Source organism: Typopeltis vanoorti, chromosome 5 (assembly GCF_054136105.1).
Source record: "Typopeltis vanoorti isolate ZY-2024b chromosome 5, IOZ_Tvanoo_1.0, whole genome shotgun sequence".
Taxonomy (NCBI): domain Eukaryota; kingdom Metazoa; phylum Arthropoda; class Arachnida; order Uropygi; family Thelyphonidae; genus Typopeltis; species Typopeltis vanoorti.
Window position 1 is genome coordinate 6,006,787 of NC_143553.1, and position 25,060 is coordinate 6,031,846.

The following is a 25,060-nucleotide window of genomic DNA, read 5'->3' on the forward strand; positions in this document are numbered from 1 at the left end:
TCTAAAAACGAATCCAGAACTAAGAATTACTGAGGTTCGAGTGTATGTAAAGCACACCACCAACTACATAAAATAATTTTCCATCGCTTATTCCTCCAGTAAGTTTCTTAACTGCGAAAAACTTGCGATTGTCTCAAGTTAACTGAAAATTTCAGGTTAACTGAAAATGTTTGTTTAATACAATGTGGAAGTTTGATCCTGAGTCGATGTTTCTGAAATTTTTACAAAGTGAAATAACTTCGGAAGCATTTTTTAAAATTTTAGGCATATGTTACATCTTTTTTTATCTGAAATCAATATGATGAATTTCAGGTTTAGTCTTCCTAATTTTTTTTCAGTAAACGTGAAGTAAATCTCTCTATCTATCCAGTGATCTAAATAAGTTTGCAATGACCAGTGCATTCTGCTCATTGCGCCAAGACTACTGATGGTATGAGTGTTGTGAATGCTTCCAGAGTGTCCATGTTTCTCATTATCCAGTGTGAGCCGCTTTTTCTCTCTCTAGAGCAAGAGTTACATTAATCTTCAAAGCACAGATGACAGTAATGTACTATAGGTTAGTCATTCTTAGGAGTTTCGCAAAATTAGTACGTTCTCCACCACAATGCAACTGGGGAGAAAATACAACTTCATCTCTTTATTCTACTGACTGACTTCGTTAAAGCATTTTTTGGTCTATAATGAATGACTAACCGTAAGAAGCCTACTCTGAGAATACTTGTAATCCACCATTGGTGTTAAAAAATAAAATAAAAAAAACCGACCTTCTCTGTTTCAGAAGAAAATGCTGTCATAACGTATCGACTCTGTTGCTATATAAGGCAAACATATCCCTAAAATCCATTCTGCATATTGTGAAACTGTGCCGCGTGAACAATTTTGAAAGGTATAGGATACTGTCCCAGGGGCTTATCCTTTGTAACAACTGGAGAAAATGAAGTCATCCGTGATCAACATTATTAGACGATGGAAAGATATGCTACCTTAGCTAAGAAATGCACACAATACGCTAAGGCTCAAGAGCGATACCTAAGAAATGTCAGCCTGTGAAAACCATCAAGGTTCTAGTCTATAAGGATTCATATTATTAATACATTATGACGTAAGGAGCCCTACATTTTGTTTCTATGGAACAGCAGCTGGACTCAAGTGAAACATCAACCATTGAAACCAATAGAGTAGACGACGATAGCATTTTCTAGGGAGCGTTGGAAATTCGATATGAAATGAATTGCTCTATCCCTTTTCTGTTCGGAGGGATGAGTGCAAGTGGTGTGGTGGACTCCTTGGGTCAGAATGCATCGTTCTGTGGCCTGGAGAGCTTTTCTCCTTTCGTTGTGTGCGCGCAGACATTTTTGGCTGTTAGTACCTGGAAGGAAGAATGTGCAACATCATTTCTGAATAATGCAACGCGTCCAGAGTTGTGCACGTTCTATGGAACAACCCTCCACATTATACTGCAGATGGTCTTCAAGCAAAATGGCGAGGGAGTAGAGAGAAAAGGTTCAAAATACTTCGCATCATGGACAACATGCCTCCGCCACATTGGAAAGAATGATTAGTAAACCCCGTGCGCTATTTGAAGTGTTTACAATTTAGGATCTTCCGAAAGTTAATGCTGTCAAATACTTATTTGAGAATAATACACATTGCTGTGCTCGGGTTACCGGTGACAATGCATGAAAAAATTTGACTCCACATTTATATTCGCATTTTCTGTGACGTAACTATCTCTGAGAGATTTTCTACAACAAAATGCATCTCCCTTTTTTTAATCAACATTTATCAAATGCGATGTACCAATTTAACTTCCAATCGCGTTTATCTCACCATCACTTCTTTTGGTTTTCAATTTACGGTTGGAATTTTTGATTTACGGACACGCTAATGCCCTGTCTCAAGTACTGGAGCATCTTCGGCTGCGACAAAATTGGGATGAAATTTCGATTCTTGCCATCTTATGTTGATATTCATCACCCTTCACGTTACGTACTGATGTGCTACTAGTTCGGAAATTTTGGGGATGATTAAAACCAATTTCCTAGTCTTGAAAAATAGACTAAATTTTGCTTAAAGGAATTAATATTTACCTCAAACGACTTAACGATCGGCAAGCAAGTTATTTAATCGTGACGGCAATTTTTTTTTTTTTTTCGTCTGCAAGCTCTATAATTCTAAATACCCGAGCCTCTTTCGTTTTCAAATTTTGTTTTGCAGAATATTAACCCTACTAATAAATTTCCCTTCTTGACACATGTATTGACAGAAGAACGACAGCAATCTTCTCTAAATTTTGAAGATGCCTAACTTAATGATTATCTCTCCCCATGATGAAATTTATAAACAAGTTTTAAACTTCTATTGATTACGCTGACATGAAAAAATGACATTGATTTTTTTTTTTTTTTTACATCGCTTGCAAACAGAATGTGTAACAGCAGAAATTTGTTCCGCTTCCTGTATCAATTATCAGGGATGCTTATGTTGATTTGCTGTTCTTTTTGCGCTTGAAGTAATGTAGTTGGTCTTTTCTTTCAGGTGAGTGGATGCTACTCAAGGAAAAAGCCTTTTACAGGAGAAACAAGCTTGTCATTAGACCTTCAACACAGAAAACTTTCCACTTTCAGGACTTTATAGAAATCCTCTTAGTTCTGCCGAAGTAAAATAGAACCATCGTTTCATCCGGATAACAAACCGAACAGCTTCTTCCAATTTATTTATTGCGGCATTTCATTTTATCGCTTGACGTCGCCCGCCTGACATCAATGCGACACTTCTGAGGCGCTGGTCTTTCAATTTGCACAAGAATTGTCGTTAATAAGCTCCGTGTTGTGGCATTCTGTGAATGGTTTGATCAGCCGTATCGTTTGAGTTGTCACCGCTGCTGTTGCCGATGTGTTTTAATCTTTTGTGACGTCACCTCGTTTCAATCATCGCTTTATTGAGCAGTTGCTATGGAGTTGATCTTTCAAGTCTCTAAGAGACCGCGCTTAATAGTAAATGCGACTTAAAAGGTTGTTTTTAATACAACATAATTTCTACTCGTTCGTTTTAACGAACGAGTAGAAATAACACAATATTATGTTATATTTGCCTTTCTGGATGAAAAGTTTTTCTTTTTAAATTATCCTCTTCACGTAAGAATTTTTAAAGCCAAAGCGATCATTCTTCCCCGTCAACAAAATGCGTTCTTATTCTTGAAGACATCGTAATGAGCCCTTCTAAATTTCGCGATGCGAAAGAATCGAGCAACCGTGAAGTTTTCAAAGGAAGCCAAACGATGCATCTTCTATGGCAATAAGCGTTGTGTAAAACATCGCTTCACGGCCACTAAGAGTGCTCTTTATTAGAGTGAACGAAGCATCGTGTGTCCCGAATTATGCGCTCTTGGCTTAATGTTCGGATTAGACTTAATTCGGGTCATGAGTTTGGACTGCAGCGCATATTGGACGATGATTTCCTGCCTGAATTTCTGCACGAGATTACTTAAAGCAAGCGTTACGATGATGGAGCTCCTCATTCAAACTGGAATTAACCGATCTCGTAATGAATATGAAAATCGCTTCCAACTTGCTCTAACCGTCCAGGTCATGCTTAGAGATGCTACTTAAACGATCCAATCTTCTTTTTATTTATTCAGGAATAATCCGTCGGATATTTTTTGTGACTTGTAATGACTAGTGCTAAATGATGGGTCGATTGAATTATCTTTTTACATGAGGAGCGACAGATTTTTTTCTTCTTGCACGCATTCGACGCACTTTGAAGGCTTTAATTGAAACCGAGTGGTTTTATTCAATAGAAGAACTGAGAGTGAACTTTATTTTTCGGTTTCTGTATGCTGGTGTTCTAAGCTATCTACTTTGGTTCTATAAAAGTCGAATGTATTAGAATGCTGCCAAATTCAGTTGAACGTCTTTTAAAACATTTAGATATCTCGGACTAGAAGTTATTTGCATGACTGGGATTTGAAATTCGCACAAAATTGTCTGTTATTCCCATTTTTATTTCATTCGAATCACATTGAAGGCACCAAACGTTTTCCGAAATTAAAAGCACCACCAGGAGTCGACTTCTCGAGGAAGTCAGATGTCATCTAATAGGAGTAACATCTCTCGTACCTCACCTTGCATTCATTCAATGCCTGTGCTTTATTACCTCATCCAGCAATCAATTCATTCCATTCACATACAAAAAAACCTCTCTATTGCACCACACTTTATACAGTTTCTAAGCATAACCTCTTTTCTTACTCACCCGAGATTATTTTTTCCAAAAGTTATCTGATAACTTCCTTAACAATTTCTTCACTAAATACTCCCCCCCCCACACACACACACGGTCACTTCACCAAAATTGACTAGCTACATTCTCTCAGCCTACCATTATAGCCAACATTCCGCATACATGATATTTTGTTATTCTGAACCTCTTTTTTGAACTCTCTGTAAAAATCCAGGCGATGCAGTACAGATGCAGTCCAAAATTGGTCACTAGAGTGACAACTTCCTTATCTCTACTTGTAAACGTTCTTACTGTAGTGGTAAACCTTTTGTGCTGCTTCACCATTTTTGCAATATGTTCTTTGAGCTTTAACTCTATCCACCAAGATCCTTGGCATTCTTCCACTTGTAATGCAACACCACCGATCTGATAAACGGCGTTACATTTCCAAATTCCAATATGAAAAATGTTATTGCTGAACTGATATAGCAATCCCAGTCGTCTGTCAACATAGTCGGTTTTTTTTTTTTAATCAGAGGGGTACACCAACGATCTCATTAAACGAACAGATTAAACAGTTGTCCAAGTACAAAAATCCTGCAGGACTCTGATGGTAACCCTTCATCAGACATAGTCCGTCTGTGTGCACCCAGTGAATAGGAAAGTGGCTCTAATAGACATCAGTCATTTAAATTGAAATGCTTCAAGTAATTGTTCACTTACAAGTTCATATTCTCTCCGCGTTGTTCAATTGTGGTTTTTCATAGATAGGGGAAGTTGCCCAAATCGTACTGCTTAAGACATTTTTGACATATTTATTGCTAATATGGTTTTAAATCATTTTTGTTTCTATAAATGGATTCCTTATGCATCTCATGTCTATATTTTTAGCACGTTGTTTCCTTTTTTCCAAGTGTTTTAAACGTTTTTTACGACCCTGCAATCGGTGCCATTTAGGAAACCCGATGCCTAAATCGTACTGGTCTGTTTCCAAAATCGTGCCTAATAATTGTGAATAAGGAAATGACAGTAATATGAAACTTACTCTAGAAAGTCAATTTATTTATAAACAAAATTGAAAAATTACAATGTTTTGCGATTTTTATAAATCGCATTTGGGGTAGTAATATATTTTGTCCTCTTTCAGTACATCACAACTTTCCTGAACCCATAACTTGCAAGTAATGCATTGAATCATATTTTCTAAACGTGCTTGTCGACAAAGGAAGCAGAACCACTCTTCATTTACGGATATATTAATTGCTGGAGCGTTAAAATGAACTTTATCAGAACTCCGATGTTTTAAGTCTTTTTGGAGGCATTCTTTAGACGTTGCAACTTCTTGCTCATAGAATCAATCTTTGCTAGTTTCTTTTCCTTCAGAGCTTCAACTAATTTTTTATGTGGGCTACGTGTAATGTCCTAAATCGTACCAGTATGATTTTAGAAACACTACAGTGGTAGAAAACTATGCATTTCGTTTAAAAAATTAACATAAAAAAACCCATTAAACTCTTGTTAAGGTTATGAAACAAATATTGAAAATAATATAACATGTCTAGTAACGTACCGTGAAATGTTTTTATTCCATCAGTATCATCTATATAAATAAAGTCAAAATTTACATTTAACTTACCTGATTTTTTTTCGACCTTAACTCATGAAAATCACAATGTAACCTGAACTTTTTTCCTACAATACAGACTGGTCATTTAGTTCGTGTCAGCCGCTAGATACCGCTTATATTAATTGGTTTATGAAAAATACCCAAAGTACGATTTGGGCACCTGTGCGCATTAGGCAACTCTCCCCTACATCTTTTAGAAAAAGAAATGTCAAAACCATCACAAACGATATTATCAATTCCACACGGACTGAACGGTGTGAAAGTTAATATTTGTAGAAATTTTTATATTTATTAAATTCCAATCATCAATTACTCCAAGTGTAAAATAAATAAACGCTGCCAGCGGCATCCGATTTCTATACTGAAATCGGAGCCTAGAAGTAAGATCCTACACATGTATTTTGCTATGATGATTAGCTATCTATTCTCAAAATTTAATCTTAACTTCCACAATAATTAAGTAAATTGAATCTTCACACCTCTATTTACAAAAAAGAAAAACAGTTTAATAATACTAAAATACATCGGAGATTTACAATATTCTGAACTTTAACCATAACTAAAAATAAAAAAAAAATTGAATCGCATCTTATATGGTCAATAATAGGCCAGCCAAAAAGAAAGTCTGTCTCTAACTAAGCTGGCTTAAAAAAAAAAAAAAAAGTTGAACAAAGCAGCTATTTTTTTTTCCTTCGGAGGATATAGTTCCTTATCTTGGAAACCACCTTTCTTTTAGTAAAATCTCGAAATTTACTTACAGGTGCCACATTAAGATTGCTATAAAAACAATTTTCAAAGTATCAGGTTCTTGTTCGATGTGCAATCCTTCATTCATCAGGTGGATAATTCCATCACAAGCCGATATGCGTCTATGATGGTCAACAAGGGTATTTATATTTGGTAGGACCTATAATAAAGCCAATCGAGTTTTGTTAGATCAAGTTCCATTGGACTATCTGCAGTAGCAAAATTAGGACAATCAAAATTGTCGACTGCATCATATACTGAGAATGAACGCTTTAGGTTCATTCGTGAGTGTTAAAGGAAGTTACTGCAACTAAATAATGATATGATGCATAAACAACAGTACATTTCATTCTTTCTGGTTTTTTTTTTTAAATCTCCTAAATTCAGATCAAATCTGTGGTTACTATTTCACAGAAACCCCTAATTTTTCCAAGGAGAATTCCATCAAAAATTCTTATACCTTCAATAAGAGATCTCTAATATTTCTGAGGTGTAAGCGAAAACAATTCTGTTCCTCACTTCCAACCTTTTTTTATTCAACTCCGATACAATCATTGAACTCGCTGCAGGGCCGATTTTATCATTATGCGAACCTAGGCAATCGCCTATGGGCACCAAGACTTCGAGGCACCAGATTTTGCTACATACATATAAAACTAACAGGAACTCCTGTATTCCATAAAATTCATGTATGTAAGCGTACCATTTCTTTGCTGGACGTATATATACACGTCCAGCAAACCTCGATAATATTCTGCCCACCTGCTGAAAGAACATGGATAAGAAGTGTAGTTTGACAGTCATGTCCATTAGAAGGCGCAATAATCCTTCACGCTGGAAAGAACATTTAAATAGATTACCTGGTGTAAGTAGTAGCTATGTTCAGTTGCCTACAGCAAGAAACGCTTGCCGTGTGCTCGGTAACCGGAATCTAAGTTATATCAAACTAAAATACCTATGAGTTATATTCATTTTGCTGCTTGTTGTTATCGTATAATTATAGTTTTTAATGCCAGCGCAAAATAAGACATCGTTTCATACTTTCTTCACTTCATATTGTATCACTTTGGAAGATCAATGTCACCATCCGTTTTTTGGCTAATTATTTTAATCACCAATACATTTTAAAATTCTCCCCAGAACTTGATCGAAGATAATTATTTTATAAATTCATGCAAATCCGAATCTAAAATGGAGGATGGAGGCTGTATTCCTAATGAATACAGCCTCCATCTGTTCCTAATTAAGTTTTTTCTTTTTTATTTATAATATTAGTTCGCAGATTGTTGCACTTTTAAATTTTGCTTTATAGAGAATCATGTGTGAATTATATCATGTAACGCATAATGTCTATAAACGTAGGCTGTAGGTTTTTGCATTTCAACTTTCTTGGTTTCCCCCAATTACTCCCTACAAACCGAAAATACGTACATAACGGTTGACTTCATAACTGCCGTTTATTTCGATATTATGCGGCAGTTTTGAAGTAGCGATATTTTCCCTACACTTTATCCTTCGAAACATGTGTAGGTGCATGCGTCAAAATTAAATTTTATTTCCAAAATTTTCATAACAGAATTAATTCGCCTTTAATGGATAACCCCTCCCACACACACGAAAAAAACACTGCTAGATAACATGTGTGCACTTTCTTTTTGTTTAAATTCGTTATTTTTCCAAAGTAATTGTACTGTTGCAGTTTTAAGACAAAGGTGAAGAATCTCTGATAAAATACCATTGGATATAAATTTTTGATATTAAAAAAGACTCGCAATCTGAAACCCCGAGCAAAGTTTAACATTTGTTTTTCATTAAAAAAAAAGTTCCTAAAATTGAAATGTGCGACCCATATAATTTTATTTTGAAGGAAAGAAAGCAAAATGTCATATTTATTGAAATATTATTTTAAAATATAAATATTTGACATAATATTTCCAATGTAAACAAACATTTTGATTATTTTCGCACATGTGAAATTCGTTTTTATTTGGGAAGAGAGACAATAAAATGTGCAGCAAAAAAGATCAAATATTGTAAGACAGTAAAGAAATTCGAAGTAATACAGTGCACATAAAGACAATAATCCGTTAAAGGAGGGGGGGTAATTGCATTTTAACAGATAGAATGCTGATGAAGTTTCATCAGCATTCTACATTTTTATTAGGTCAAAGGGATTTTGAGTATATTTGCGAACAGATATATTCAACATAACTTAGCCAGTTTTGTTGTAAAAAGTGCCGCATTTGCAGAAATATTAGTGGCATAATAAAAAAATAGCAAAATTCATAATGCTTCAGAATAATTTTGATAATACTAAAACAAGATGAGACGCATCTGTAGAAATCTTATTATTATTATTAGTCCTTTTAATTATGAACTCTATAAATATATATATTTAATAAATTGGTTGTATTTTTGTGTTTTTAATTAAACTAGTTTCATTTTGTCATAGATAGTTTTTGCTTCTGAACTACCTGGACTATTGTTCTTATCAATATTACTAAATTCCAATCTCCTTCTCTGGAAATTTACTCTTAGTAAATATTGGGTTAGGACCGTTAGTAGCTTGCTCCACCTTTGCTACGAGTTGCCTGGTGTTGTGCTTACTTACCCAGGTAAGATAGTACAACACTATATTCAGTCCTGAAAATATTTTCAGGTGCAAACTTTGTTTGCTCTCACTGGGATAAAGGATTAAACTAAATTTATTATACTCTTAGTAAATGTTTCACTTGTATTGACTAACCATTGAGTGACTCAGCAGTTTAATCCAGAGATTAAATATATGGTCAGTTTAATCCATAACATTCTTAAGGATATTTCGCCCTGTGATTTCTCAGAATCCTGTTAAGAAAGAGCAGATAGCTGAGTATTGAACTTGCGATCATTTTGAAACAACGTTCCTGAGACAACAGAGGTTTTTTTGTGTGCTGCTGCTATTTGTATTAATTAGTTGGGTAAGAGCAGTTTGTATATCACATAAGCAGAGCATTTGATTTTCAAGTTTATTATTATTTATAAATTAAATGATTTTTCAGTTCATTTTTTGTGCTCAAGATTATAGATATTTTAGGATAAAATGTCGAGTAAAAAGTGAATGTACAAAAATATAATTATACAAGTTATACTGGAAGCATGGTATTCACATAAAGTGTGTGTGTGTGTATGCTTTTTATGCGAATCCCATGCTTCCAGTAAGTAAGGTGGTCTCACATTAGGCGACAAAATTTACCTTTCACCTAAAGTCGTGTGGTTGGAAAGCAGATACGTTAACCATTCTGTCAACCAGAGAGGCATGTTACTTAAAGTTGAAACGGTTTATATTTAGATCTATGTTGTAATTCCATAAATATGATTTTTGCTACAATTTTTATTACCGCAAATTCAAAATTTTTATTTTTAATGAGAATATCTGAACTTCAGAGTCGAAGTTCCTATTTTTACCTTGATTAAAAAGCTTAATTGGATTGTTGCATTTAAATTATTTCTTTTCTTTTTTTTTAAAAAAAAAAAACTTATCCTTATACTAAATTATTACCATACCTTTTTTTTTTTTTTTTAAATAATTTTTTCGGTATTCAGAATTTTTGTAGCAACTATGATGCTTGTCAAACAAAATCAACAATCAACCCTGCAATTGAAATCTTTCGCAGAAAGATTTTGGATATAAAGAAATTAAAGACGCATTACTTGTACTATCCATTTCTCCTAATGAAAAACCTAATTTCTAAATTAGAGAGCTCATCATTGACTGAACATTTTGAGAAACCAGAAACAGCAACTCTAACAGTTTTGTGGGACAGAAGTTTACAACAAATAGATGCTACTAGTAAATCTCTCCAAGATCTCAATATGGATTTGTTTTTAGCTAATAATTTGTTAGTCTTTAGTTGGTTTTATTTTAGATATAAGAAATAGTTTTGCTGCTGTAAATGAAGCGAATTATCAGATGAGACAAAATTTAAAGATGAAAAGGAAAGAGAACGAAAAAAAAAGTGAAGAGGTTTCCCAATCTAACAATGTGATTGTTACATGGGAAAGAAAATTTCGCTGTGAACACTTTTAATATCATTTGCGATAAGCTAATTTTGGAAATTAATGAAAGAACAAAAAGCTATTTCGACATATTAGATATGTTTGACATTTTTTTGAAGGAAGATATAGATCAAGGCAAGTACAAGACTAGTATTGATAAAATTTTACAAACTTATGGGACTGATATTGATCCGGAAAAATTTACTGATGAAGTTAAGCAAATTTTAATAATGAAGGAAGAAAACTTTTCAATTAAAAATATGTACAAATTTATAAACGATGGGTTAAGGTCTACTTTTCCGAACGTAGAAACAATTTTAAAAATATTTTTGACGATGCCTATTTCAAATGCAAGTGCTGAACGCTCATTTTCAGTGTTGAAACGAATAAAAAATTATTTAAGTTAATTATTTAAAAAAATATCTTGCACCAAAATAAAACAAGTGACCTGTCGTTATTAAGCATTGATTCAGATGTAATATACTCGATTAATTATGATATCATTTTAGATATATTTGCTAAAACCAAAGCCAGAAAGAAAAAAAAAAACTTTTAGTTAGATAAATTTAAATTTGAACTGATTTTTATACGTTTTTTAAAATGCAAATATATGTATACCAATGTTGTATTGTGTTATTAAAATTAGTTATTATAAAAATGTTGACTTTTATTTTCAATAAACTAAAAAAAAAGTGCTTATTTTTGAGGCCTCATAATGATGTTGCGCCTCGGGTCTCCAAAAGTATAAATGCGGCCCTGGAAACTGCCTGTTTGTAATGCTAGCGGTGAAGGCTCATTTTCTGTACTTAAACGCGTTAAAAATATTTACACAATTCGTTAAGTCAGATGCATCTGAGAAATTTTTCAATTATGTTCATAGAAAACGATATTGGTGAATTATTAGATTATAAATTTATGATAAGTTTATATAGGTATAAGGTATATATAATTGATAAATACTTCATTAAGTAAATGTATAAAAATTTATTTGTGAATTACTGAATAGTTTAAAGTCCATGTTTTTTATAATTAAGTTTATTTTTATTTATAAATATTTCAGTTACTGGATTTTGAAAATGGATAAAAAGAAATTGGGTTTTCAATATCGCAAACGTAAAGCGGAAAAGGAAGAAACATTGAAAAAACAAGGTGCATTTTTAAAATATCTTTGCCGAGAAGATCGTAATCACATACAAGAAGAAAATCTTCAAGATTATTCGTTGGATAATTCGTCTGTAGTTTCGATTAATGAATTGAAGAGTTCTACAGATCCCAAAAATGGGATTAAAACATCGAAGGAGAAATCGACAGATCATGAGTATTGTTGATTCTGAAGCTGGTTGTTCTACAGATCCGATCATAAAAGGATTTGATTTTACAAATTTAAATTATAATGATCCAGCAACTTGGTGTCCTGTAAAATTTTTATGCGAGCAGATTCATAATTTTGATTTTCCGAAAGATAACAATAATAGAAGATTTTCAATGAGTCATTATACTCAAAGACTATTTAACGGAGAGACAAGGCAGCGTCTATGGTTATTGTTCTCAAAATCCACGGATTCTGCATTTTGCTTCGGCTGTTTATTATTTGATCAATGGCGGGTTAACCTTGCAGATTCTGGATTGAGGGACTGGAAAAATGCTTCTTCTATTTTAGCTCGCATGAAAAAAGTCAGACACGTGAAAATTGCCATAAGTGGAAAGAATTCGAATAAAAGAAAACCATTGATGAAGAGAACTTTCTAGTTATTAGAAAAGAGGAGAAACATTGGGTGCAAGTATTAGAACGACTCTTTGCTTTAGTTCAGACGTTAGCTATTCAAAATTTATGATTTCGAGGAACAAATGAGACATAGTTTTCGCATGGAAACGGAAATGTTTTGAAATTTGTCGAATTTCTAGCCAAGTTTGATCCAATAATGAAAGAACATCTTCAAAGAATAAAAGATAAAGATACATATCTGCATTATCTTGGAAAAGATTCAAAATAAAATAATAAACATCTTCGCCAATGCGATGAAAAAGAAAATTTTAGAATCTGTTGTTGCCGCAAAATATTATTCCATAATTATTGACTGTACGCCGGACATTGGTCACACGGAACAAATGAGCAGAGTACTTCGATTCGTAGACACTACTAATAGCACGGTTTCTCTAAAATAACACTTTATGGGATTTATAAAATAAAAAATACCACTGGAGAATTTTTATCAAATGGAATACTAGGAACTCTAGACAAATTTCCATTACCAATACAAGATTTACGAGGTCAAGAATACGATAACGCCAGTAATATGAAAGGTGATTTAAAAGGTGTCCAGCGACGAATTTCAAATATCAACCCGAGAGCAATGTATGTACCCTGTAGTTCACATTCATTAAATTTAGTAGTGAATTGCACTGCTGATACTTTTGATGCCACAGCGTTTTTGACGCGGTACATCGTCTATATGTATTTTTTTCCAGTTCGACTAGTCGATGGGAATACTTCAAAAGACACATGAGTAATTTTACACTCAAACCAGTCTGTGATAAACAATGGGAGAGTCGAATTGACTCATTAAAGCCCCTAAGATATAATTTGTCCAAAGTTTGCGAAGCACTGCAAGAAATATCTCAAGATGATAGTTTATGTTGATTAAGTGGAAATATCATGAAATTAGATGCAAAGTAGCCTTCTTAAAACTTGAAGGAAGTTCAAATTTATCGCATCCTTAATAATGTGGTATAATATACTTTTTGTAATAAACTTTACAAGTAAACAATTCCAGAATACAAGCCTTGATATAAATGGTGCCATAAATTGTATTAATGATACAAAGAATTTCTTAATAAAATCCGAAATGAGGATGTTAACAGATGCGGAAAAAATCGCTGAGGTGTTAGGTGTAACGCCTAATTTTGAACAAGAAAGAGTTAGAAACAATTTGTGTATGAAGCAGAGGATGGATTCATAACAGATTTTAAACAAAAATCTAAGGTAGATTTTTATTTTTCAATTATTGATACCGCAATTGCATCTGTTGATGAAAAATTCAAGCACATGTCTACAATTAACGAAAAGTTTGGTTTTCTTTTAAATATATATGAATTTCAAAAAATTACTTCAGCAGAGCTGCTTGAAAAATGTTTGATATTGGAAATTATTTAACACATGATAATTCCAGAGATATTGACGGAATAGATTTATGTAGTGAATTACAAATAATAGCAAGGCGAATGCCAGAAAATACTTCCTCGTTAGATGTCCTGTCATACATATCTAAAAATAATTTAGAAAATAGTGTTCCAAATGTGTTTATAGCTCTGAGAATTTTTTCGACATTGCCAACATCAGTAGCAAGTTCAGAAAGGAGTTTCTCGAAATTAAAATTTACACTCGCTCTACGATGGCTCAGGAACGACTCACTAGTCTAGCAATAACATATATAGAGCATGAAATTGCATCTACAATCAATAAAGATGAATTAATTCAAACCTTTGCCAAAGCAAAAGCCCGAAAGTTTAATTTTTGTATTCAAGATTAAGTTTCTTGCTATACAGATATTAGAAGTAATGATATGTATACAAATGTATTGGTTTTGATTAATAAATTTTATATATAAATGTTCTTAATGATATTATTTTTATAAATATCCACATGCGTAGGAGTACGTGTGCTTGTATGACAAAATATATATATATATATATATATATATATATACACATATACAGCAATCCCTCGATTAGTGCGCCTAATGCGTTCTTTAAAACAGGCGCATTAATCGAATATAATAACCTATGGGGAAAAGTATAATTCGTTCCTCAAATTTATTTTTTTAACCTTATTTTTATTTTTATAAAAGAATGAAGGTTGTCTCAGGGCCTAGTTAAAGGAAAATCATGAAGCTGGAAGACAATAAAACATATTCAGAATATAAATTTTATTATTCTACTTCTTAACAAAGAATTGAGCTAAATTTTATTCGAAAAATATTATACGCCGCCATTTATTGTAATCGGCTTGCAGGAATTTTTATGATCGGCCATAAACAGCGGTTATTCTCTTTCCCAAATGTTGAAAGCATTCAATGTGTAAAAATTAACGATATTAGCCGTTCTGGATCTGAGCTTTTCGACATATTCTCGAATATTATTCTCCTCGGAATATTTCCACTATAAAATATTTATTCATAAAAAATGCCTCGAAAACTAAAATGACAAATTCCAGGAACACAGTTTGGGAACCCTCGTATACATAGTGTACATGGAAGTAGTGTAGTAGGCCATTAAAAATAACTTCGTAAAATGTTTTAAATCGTAACTAAATTATTTCATCCTGGTGGATGATTTTTATTTTTAAAATAGTTAGAAAATTTTTAAAATCTGACATTTATTTTTAAGATGTATATAGACGCACTAATCGAATTTGGGAAAACATGACGCACTTGGGGCGCCTAAATTTTATTCGCCTTGGGACGCCAGGTACTCTCGCATCGGCCCTGACTCGCTGTGATTACCAGATGTAGCCGATGAACTTGAAAATGCGTGCACTTAAAGTAAGGCCGCGTCATTTTATATTCTGTAAGAGTAGAAAATTGAAGCCGAATTGACTTGGCACAAACCACTCAATACATTTTTTCCATTAAATGCGTGCAAACTTGCTGTGGTTTATACAAACCAGAATCTGTGTCAAAATAGAAACACCTCTTTGATATTAATCTTTTGGAAAGATAATTCAGTTTCACTTAATTTAGCCAAAAGACACTATTAAAAAACACCTCTGCTACGTTTTTAATAATAAATGATCGCTGTCCAACAGTCGCAAATGACGTGACATGCGCAGTTACGCATAGAAACACTTTTTTTTTTGGAGTACCGGATGTTTACCTTTTTTTTTTTTTTTTTTTAATTGCAGTATTTACTCCTGGACTGAATTCTTTTGTATTCAAACTGTACGAAGCTATTTCCCCAACAGCAATTTAAGAACAGTATTCAAATTAAAGAAGAGCGTTATTTAAGTGTTTTTGGTATCCTCCCCCCCCCCCCCAAATGCCGAGGAGGGCTTTTATGAAAACGCTAAACTGTTTTCTTATGTACTTTCAGCACTCTTAGGAAGAACAATCGCACTCGATCCTTTTTTAGTTCTTTTCTTATTCAAAATTCTACTTGACCATTCGAAGAACCCGGTGCACCCAAAGTACCCGTAAGCTAACTTCGCTTTCTTAATGTTTCTTAACCTAGCACTAACTACCTTCTCACCCCATCCCCATAAACGGATTTTGAGGGCGCTGCAATACTAATTAGTTTTTCTCCCTTTGTTCAAGAAAGTAAACCCAGCTTTTAATGGAAGAATGTTTACGGATGTGCTGCCATCTATTAAGCCTGACGAACACTAAAATAAGTTTGCGGCCTTCCGTGTTTTGTTTTGTTTTTTATTTTGTGTGTATGTGTGCAATTTACACAAATATAAAGATTGCCACTATCAAGGATTTCTAGGATATTAGACGGCCGATAAACTTCTCGAGACGGCATCAATACAGCGCACGTATTTTCTGTACACTCTTGACTTGGTTTTTTTCCCCCAACCCCACAGACGAAAAGTTTCAAAACCTAAAATGTCATGCCTTGCGCGTACTACTTAAAAGTTTAAAGAAATGTGTAGTTTTTGCCAGCGCAACAATGAATCTTTACAACTAACTTGCGTAGCAAACATTAGAAAACGAAGTGACAGCAGTGAGTTGAGATGATACAAGAAGCACTAGAAAATGGCAAAGCTTGCCCGTTTGAAGTCGGTTAAAAAAAAAAAAAAAAACACGCTGCTTTCTAACTTCTTATCAATCAAGAAATTCTACGTCTGTGTTGGTTTGGAATTGTAGCAGTTAAGGCTTTGCGGCAGAGTATTATGATTGCAGTGCATGTTTCCAGTGATCTGTTTTAAGAGAGAAAGAAAAACGTTTTCTCCTGGAGACATGATTTTCTCCATATGAATCCAGCTAACTCTACTTGGGGGGAGGGGACTTCTTAAAGATTTGTTGCGTCTCCTAGGAATCTTTCTGCTTCGAATAAAATATTTCCGGATAGAGAATTTATTCATGTGACGTGCTACGATAGTGGCGCGTGTGCCACGGAATGCATCTCGTTTTTCAACGTGCTTACATCTCGATAACAGCAATTGGTTATTCCTTGTTTTTGTTTCGGTCTGTTCTTCTGCCATTCCCTTAGGATTTATTTGAAATGTGGATTTATTTCAGTTTTTCTTTTGTATACACTCGGATCGATGAGATTCTTGCCCAGCAGTTTTAATCTTGGATCCTCTCGTGAAATGTTCTTCATATTGGAGAACCCTTTGATGTTGATCGTGCGCAGTTTAGTGTCACAGTAATCGGCGGATTCTCTTTAAACCTACGTTTTTACGAGTAAAAACGTAGGTTTAAAGCATTCTTTCGTTACTCATCATTTGGAAAGTAACATCTGCTGTAACTAGTATCGCTCACACTAAAACTGATGGATTCAGCAGGGTTTAAATAAAGCACAGAAATTATTTTTATATAACAAGGTGTCCGAGTCATCGTGAATACGAATGTAAAGGCGCGTGCCATCGTGCTAGCTGTCATCACGCAAAGGCTGCAGGTGGTTGTAGGTAAAACTGAACTCCAAGATGGCGAAGGATTTAATGAGATGTCAATTAATGTAGGTTAGGTCTCCCGATTTCTATTCCTGGAATCTTGTGAATGGATAACTAACGGATTCTTGTCAGAAGCTTTGGAACAGAAGATCTCTTCTGTTATAATACGTCACTGGAAATATCCCGGTTTATTGTAGCGTTAGTAGTTGAGGTGTGGTTGGCCACATCAGACCTTTATTTTCTTTTATGCTGAACATCTCCAATATAATCTTTCTCACTTTTCTTACCTTTTTTTTTTATTTTATATATTAACTTGTACTTTATTTAAACCTTGACAAAGCCACCATTTTGAGTGTGAGCGAAACTATTTGGAAATTAATATAAGACTACTCAGTTGTAACCTTAGTAGTTATTTTGAAGGAATCTTAATAAAACTTTTTTTTTTCTTATTAACTAGAGAAAAATTGTTACGTTAATACGGTGAGCGTCAAGAAAAGCTTGTCGTTCGCAGAGTTTGTCTGATAGTTAAGTGATTGCAGGTGGATAAATAAACGAAACCCGAGGGGCAGATTAGTTATCCCTGTGCGGTTTGTCCAGACCCCACCCACTTTTCTTTTTTTCCGCCTGCTTCGTCTTTTTATTTGCGTTGCGAGAACAACTGGTCATTTCTTTTGTTTCTTCTACAGAGAACGTTTCCCCTCATAGCGGCACGCGCCAACGGCTGCCTTCCTAGTTAGTGTTTCCGCTTTCGAATACGGGAAAAAAAAACAGTCGGGGGGGGGGGATGTGACATGTTCATTCATTTCCTCCCTTTTGTGTAGCAAAGGGTGCTGTTCAAATATATCCCGCTGCGGGGCGCGACGGATCATTAGAATCCCAATCCCCCCACTCGTGACGCTGTTTCTTCCTTTCAACCACGGGGAAGGAGGATTGCTCAAACTTTCTGTAACCCTTCGATACCGATGTACTTCAAGTTTCAAATTTCAACATTTTGTTTATAATTTCCGCCTTTCAATATAGTTCGTGACCCATCTTAGTTTCATGTCAAAGTTCTGAAATCGGAGTAGATGCGATGCGCGAAATATTTCTGCAGTCACAATTCTCTCGTCCGCTCTTTGTAACAAATATAAAATGACTCTTATTAAAGGAAACTCGGGTTATCAGGACGGGGATATTTCGTTAACCCCACGACCAGGGGTGTAGTCCTAAAAGAAATAGTACCAGCGCTCTACCTTGGAAACAAAAATCCAAAGCACGAAGTGCTGCATCATTATTATTGCGACGGCCATATGGCAGAGAGATTGCCTTGTTTTCTGAAACGAAAATGACAAGAGCGGCAAGCTGCTGTTTTTTGATCGAAAGCTAGAATAAGTCTCATTATTATAATTCTTATAATTTATAATGGATGATTTTTAAAAATTTTAACCAGGGCGTTGCCTTGCCCCGACTTTACCCCCCCCCCCCCTGCCCACGACATTAGTATTCCTAAATCTATCGTCACTAATTTCTTCAAGTGTGTAGCATAAGTTCATACATCAGCCAAACCAAAGTGGTTTAAGTTAGACATTTTTTTTTTTTGTTTTTTTTTTACATCTGGTAGAAGTGAAATGATATTTGAATGCAAACAGACGCCCGTTCCCGCATGATCTTTACGATCAGGGCTTGCGAACCCTGGTAGTACAACACCTGTTGCCGGAACTTTCTCCATGCGGGTGGATCGAGGCTAAAGTGCATCGCAGATATAGTATCTGCGTGGCTCGTCTAAAGGGGAGGATGCTTTAAAATCTCGTAGTGCTCAAAGGAACAAAGTTCTTCTCAGAAGAGAATTAAATGGCTGATCGATCCACTCCCACCTCCGGAAAAACAAGTGAATATCCCTTCTCTCTTCAGGGGGCAAAAAGAATCGATCCGTGTCGGCAGCTTACTTTTTTCGGACGCTGATTCCTAGAAAAGGACTTTTTGACCCCCCCCCCTCTGCGAGAAAATCAGGTAAGAAAATGGTCCACTTTAGACTGCTTTTTTTTCCCCTTCTGGAAACTAATTTTTAGTTTAGAAAATATTTCATCCTACATGGGGGGGGGGGGAATCATGCTGTTTTAGTTTCAAATAACTGAGGAAACTAAAAAAATGGATAGTTCACGCCTACAACAGTTACTAATAAACCACGTTTACTACCAGCAAGTTATTTTTTAACTCGAAAGATCGACGTGGAGGATAATTTGCATGAGACAACTTCAAGTTTATCAGCGATAGTTTTGTTCCTCCCCAACGACCTTTTCTCAAAAGTTTGTTTTGAATCATCGAAGAAAAAATGTACAAAAGTAGCATGAAGGGCTTAAGTCGTATATTATAGTTAATTGTATAAAGTTTATATTTTAGACCCCCCCCCTTCACTGAAATAATTATGCCAACCGCAATCTTAACTTCACACAAAATGCCTCCATGTCGCCCTCTTCGTGAATAATCGATTACTCCTGTCAGGAAAGATATTACATTTCGCAATACTGATGCGAAGTCTACTCTGATTGTTCGTTTTAAACGTATAGATCTGGGGGGGGGGTGATGGAGGGGATAAACTTTTATTGCATAAAGCAGTTCGCTCTAGTTCAATCGTGTAACTCATTTACGAAACATAATTCGAAAAACTGCTTTACCAAGATTTAATTTTATTTAAAAGGTTGGAGAGAATTTTGGGGTTTCAACCAAGCACAATAAGCAACGGGAAACGTCCATCAGTGCTATGAAAGACGATTGTCGGGAGGTGTCATTTTATAGTAAAATTCCCAATGCATGTGACATGAAGTTTAGGCTTAGCAACAGAACCTGAAAAACGTCATAAGTGTTCCTCTGTTTTTAAAATTGTTTAAAATTATTAATGTTCTTTAGAACTCGTCAAACAACATTACGATATCTGAACGGACTGAATCTTAAAACTTATATTGGATATTTAATCCACAAAAATAAATGCACGAGATGTTTATAAAACATCTTGTGTGAGATTATTCGCACACGAAATGTTTCGCACAACTTTTACCACCCACAACCAGAAAAATGAAAAGGCCTACTTTTTAAACAGCGAACGTAACTTTGGTAAGCGGCTCCACACTAGCACGAACTGCCTCTGAAATGGCGGGCCCCTTGTAGGCTTGACTTTTTTTTTTTTTTCTACTCGATTTCTTCACTACTGAAAAAAATTCTGTTTTGTCGGTCTTGGTTGGTCGAGTGGTTATCGTATCTTGTCTGCAGCCAAAAAAAAAATAAAATAAAATAATAATAAAAAATTGCATGTTCGAATTCATCGATGTTCCAATGCCGGAACATCGTTGGCATCGATATTCCGGCATTGTCTAGATGGGAAATGAATTTCATCGCCCGCTGAAACTACTTCTCTGCTAATAGGAGGCCTGAAGGGGTTGAAAAAGTTGTTTGTTTGTTTGGTCTCTACACCTGGGTTTCCGGACTATGAAGAAAAAAAAAAAAAAAAAAAAATCTTACTCCAACAGTTGTACTAATAAGTTTATAACGTGTTGTGAGTGGGAGTACCATCTGAAAAAAAAAAAAAAAAAAAATCTATGAAAGTATATGAATTTCTATCTAGAAAGCGAAAAAATAGACTTATGAATAAAATGTTTTTTTTCCCCTCTCATAACATTTTAATCGAAATTGTGATGTTACTTGCTATTATGTGTAATTATTCTGTATAGTCTGAATGGGAACTTTTTTTTTTTAGCCGAAAAGAATCAATCCTGCTTTTGGCTAAGGCCAGTTTGAATCAATCATGTGCAGCCCAGCTGTATTTTAGTTTCCGTCAGTTAGAGTAACATGATATCAATGTACCATTTAACAAAAGGGACGTAATAAACCTGCCATACCACTTTTTACCACCATACCACTATTACTCCTTGTAACAACATTTTGGGACATCCATGTCAGTTGCGACTCCATTGTAGAAAAAGCGAAATTTTGACCAAATGGAGAAGGTATATCCCGTTTTCTTGAGCAGTGTAGAAAAGTAATAGATTTCCAAATCAATCTGGAGTGAAAGGTGTCAGTCATATAAGTAAACTTAAGGCACTGTTTTATATAAAAGCAGGTTCGAAAAATATAGCGGGTACGTGAGGTTTAAATTACACTCAAACTTTGTGGCGATTCCATTGCTACCGAACCGCTTCTTATTCGAAGGAGTTCTCTCCCTCAAATCAGAAAACGTGTCCGTTTCGATTCAAAGTGCTCTCAGGAGGGTTTGAAGCGTAGATGTTTCCAACCATTCTCATCATGATCACTCCGACTGCTGTGTGGAAGTGCTCAACGCAATGTTTTTGCTTGCTTTCATTCGTGCTGTGGAATTTGGGGGAAAAAAAAAAACTATACTTCAGGATAAAAGGGCCTTGAAAGGTTTATGGCTTCTTGTCTGTACAAAGTAACATCGAGGACTCTTCCCGAAACACAGCTGAGTTCCCAATGCACACAATCCCATCTTTAATTTAAAGATCGTTTTTTTGAGACGTAGCGTCTTCTAAGAGTACGAAACACTGCTTTTCAAACTAAAATTTCCCTTTTTTCCCTTGATCTTTACTTTCGTAAATTGTTAGCCATTTAATAAGACTACTTTAAAAAATGCATTTTCGCAAGATCCGCACGATCACGGCCTTATTTGTACTTTTCCTGAGGGCTAGTGCTCCGGACCCCGTTATTGTTTGGGCCCTTAATTAGCCCTAATTTTTCGGGTCCCCAAGCTAGAGCCTCGTGTGCCTGGGCATAAATATGGCTCTGCGCACGATAGCAGCGTTTTTCTCATGACACCAGTCGATTTACATCGGCTAATTTCTCTTCACTTAATAATACTTAAAACACTCATTACAAAATTGTACATTTGCCTAAAGTTTGATTTTAGGCAAATGTGTAGTTGTTGAGAGACCTCTAGAGAGAGCCAGCAACTCATCGAGGGAGACCATACTATTCGCACCAGCTGGCATACCTATCTTTGCATCATCAACAAATAGCTGTATGTAGCTTGTCAAACCCTTCCCAATGTCATTATTGTACAGACCGAATAGCATGGACCAAAGACTAATCCTTCAGGCCACACCATTGGTTAACTTGAATCTTGAAGATTCATCCCCCCACATAAGACTTCTTAATATCCGTCAAGTCAGCCATCCTATCTATGCCAAAAGTTTATAATTCAATCCCACATCCTCCAATTTATGCAACAGCAAAATCCAAAGCTATCACGGTGTATCCATTCCCCTTGTCTAGTTCAATGGTAACATTGTTATAGAATGAGAGCAAGTTGATAAAACATGACCTTCCCTTAAACCCATATTGCTCATTGCCAAGTAGAGATTCACTGTCAACAGATTTCTGAATGCGAACCCTAACCAACTTTTCCAAAATCTTCACCACTACTCGTGAGATACTAATTGGTCTAGAGTTAGATGCACCGGTCTTTTGCACCACCCTTGTGCAATGGGATTATCATTCATTCTTTCCATTTCTACGGAATCTTTCCTGTTCTGAGACTCATATTAAACAGCCTGGTCAAATGAATAGCCAGTTCAGCTGAACACTCTTTTAGCACACGTGTTGATATCCCATCAGTTTATATCAGAATTCTTATTCAGTTTGTAACAGGTCTAGTGCTTCATCCACATCCTTTACTCCTAACAAAAAAAAAACAAAAAAAAAAACATTCTTTTGAGTATCGAAATCGTTTAATTGAATTTAAATACAATATTCGCATGCGGCTTACAACTTGTCCAACTAATATTGAAGTCACCTTAGAAAGACCTCTGTTCAAATCCCTCCAGAAAGGATTTTGAGCCAAAGAAAGTTATCCAGTTAAAATCAGGATCGAAGTGAGCAACCTCTTTCCAGAAAAATACCTCATTTAAAAAAAAAAAAAAAAAAAGCCCGATAAAACAGTAAAGACAGGCATTGTATTCCAAACCACATTCACTTGTGGTTATTTAAAACCCCCGTTGTGTTGTGCAGCTGTGTGGACATTAAAGGGAGAGGAAGAAAAAAAAACGCGTAAATCTTAAGTTATATTTTTTCCTTGGGGGGGGGGGGGGGAGGGATCCTTGATGGAATAGGAATTAATGCCTTCTTTATAATAAATTCTTATTTGAACGCTTTCGAGTACTTGGAATACGCTCGTATGCGTCTTGCAATAAGAACATGTTGCAGGCTCCGCTAATTTCACCTAATTAAAGTTCCAACAAAAGGATTAATGAAAATATTTCATTCTGGTTTTGACTGTAACCCTACTAGTAGGAGGAATGAGATGACTTGTAGTACCTCCTAAAGAGAGGGTTCCCCGGTTCATCCGACATGTTTTCCCACATTATCTAAACTTTGACTGCCAATATTTCCTAAATACAACTTTGTGGAATATTTATTTTAGAGTTGCAACTCTGGGATGCCCCAGATTGTAATTTCGTAAGCTTTCAGGTCAACTTAAACTTTCATAGTTTCTACGTTCTGCTTTGAAATAATGTTGAACTTAATATCAACTCCGCTACGTAATTCATGGAATACTTTTTCTGGTAATTCATTCTTCGACTCGGGGGGCATATTTTTCCCTTCTTTCTCCATATAGTGGTTCACATATAAACGGCCAAAAAGGTCATTACACTGCAGCGTTCTTCCCCCTCCCCATTTTTAACAGCCCGTCCTTCCAAACAATACACGGCAAAACATCCCTTTATCAGCTCTATTAACGCATTCTTCCGTTTGCACTAGGTGGCGTAACCTGCAGCTGTAACCTTAATCGGCAGCGATTCTATCTGAGATCGACGTGGACGCTCCACAAAGCACATGCACTTTTAATGCCAATGAAGTGTTGGTTTGTAATTGGCTGAAAACTAATTGTAAAGTATGCAGAAAGAGGAGCATCTGGCGCGACTGTTGCCGCACACCACACTCGCTCGCTTCATTCGTTAAACCAATGAAAAGCAGCCACCTGTCAAGGGAATGGTTTCAGGTGTGTCGCGTTAGCTTGGATAGGAGCAGGAAACAGCCAGCTAGGTGTCCTTCCCTCCCCCCCCCCCTAAAGCCGACCCGATTTCTAAAAATGCGCTTTGCAAAATACTGTCTATGCAGTGCACGTGTATACAACATTTCGAATTCCAAAGATCTGTTTTTGCTGCTTTAATTGAGCGCGATTAGCTTTCGCTGAACATCTTCTGTGGTCCTATTAAGTATTTACAACATTCGCACGGTGGTGCTCTAGTATTAAAAATCTAGGGACTGATTAATCTGCGTTTGTAATAAAATGCATTTATGCCAATCGCTGTGGGGAATCCCGCCCTGTATTTTCTAACTATATCCCAATTTGTTCGTTTTAAGTTGACCAGATTTCAGTGCAGGCAATCCTGTAATTTTTTGGGTCCGAAAATTCATTTTTTTTAAATTTATTTTCCACTTAATTACCAATGTATTAAATTTTTCAATATTTATTTGCTGTAATTTTATTTTTATTTTTTCCTAACAAAATTTTAACTACCTGCACATCTAACTTTGTTTTTTGTTAGTAGTTTTGATATTTTTATTCTTCGTATTTGTTGAAATACGTGGGACTACTGATTTAGCGATTTTTTCCTTTATTAAATATTTTTCCACGTTGTAGTTTAAAAAAAAAAAATGCGACTGGAGGTTATTACTTCTCTGCAACGTACCGTCATATGCACATCCAATCAAATTTTAAAATCTTCGGGGTATTTTTTTTTCTTCCATTTCATCCATAATTACGCTAAGTAAAAACACTTAAAATAATCTCCTTGTTTGATTTTCCTTAGTATTTTCTGCAAATTTTA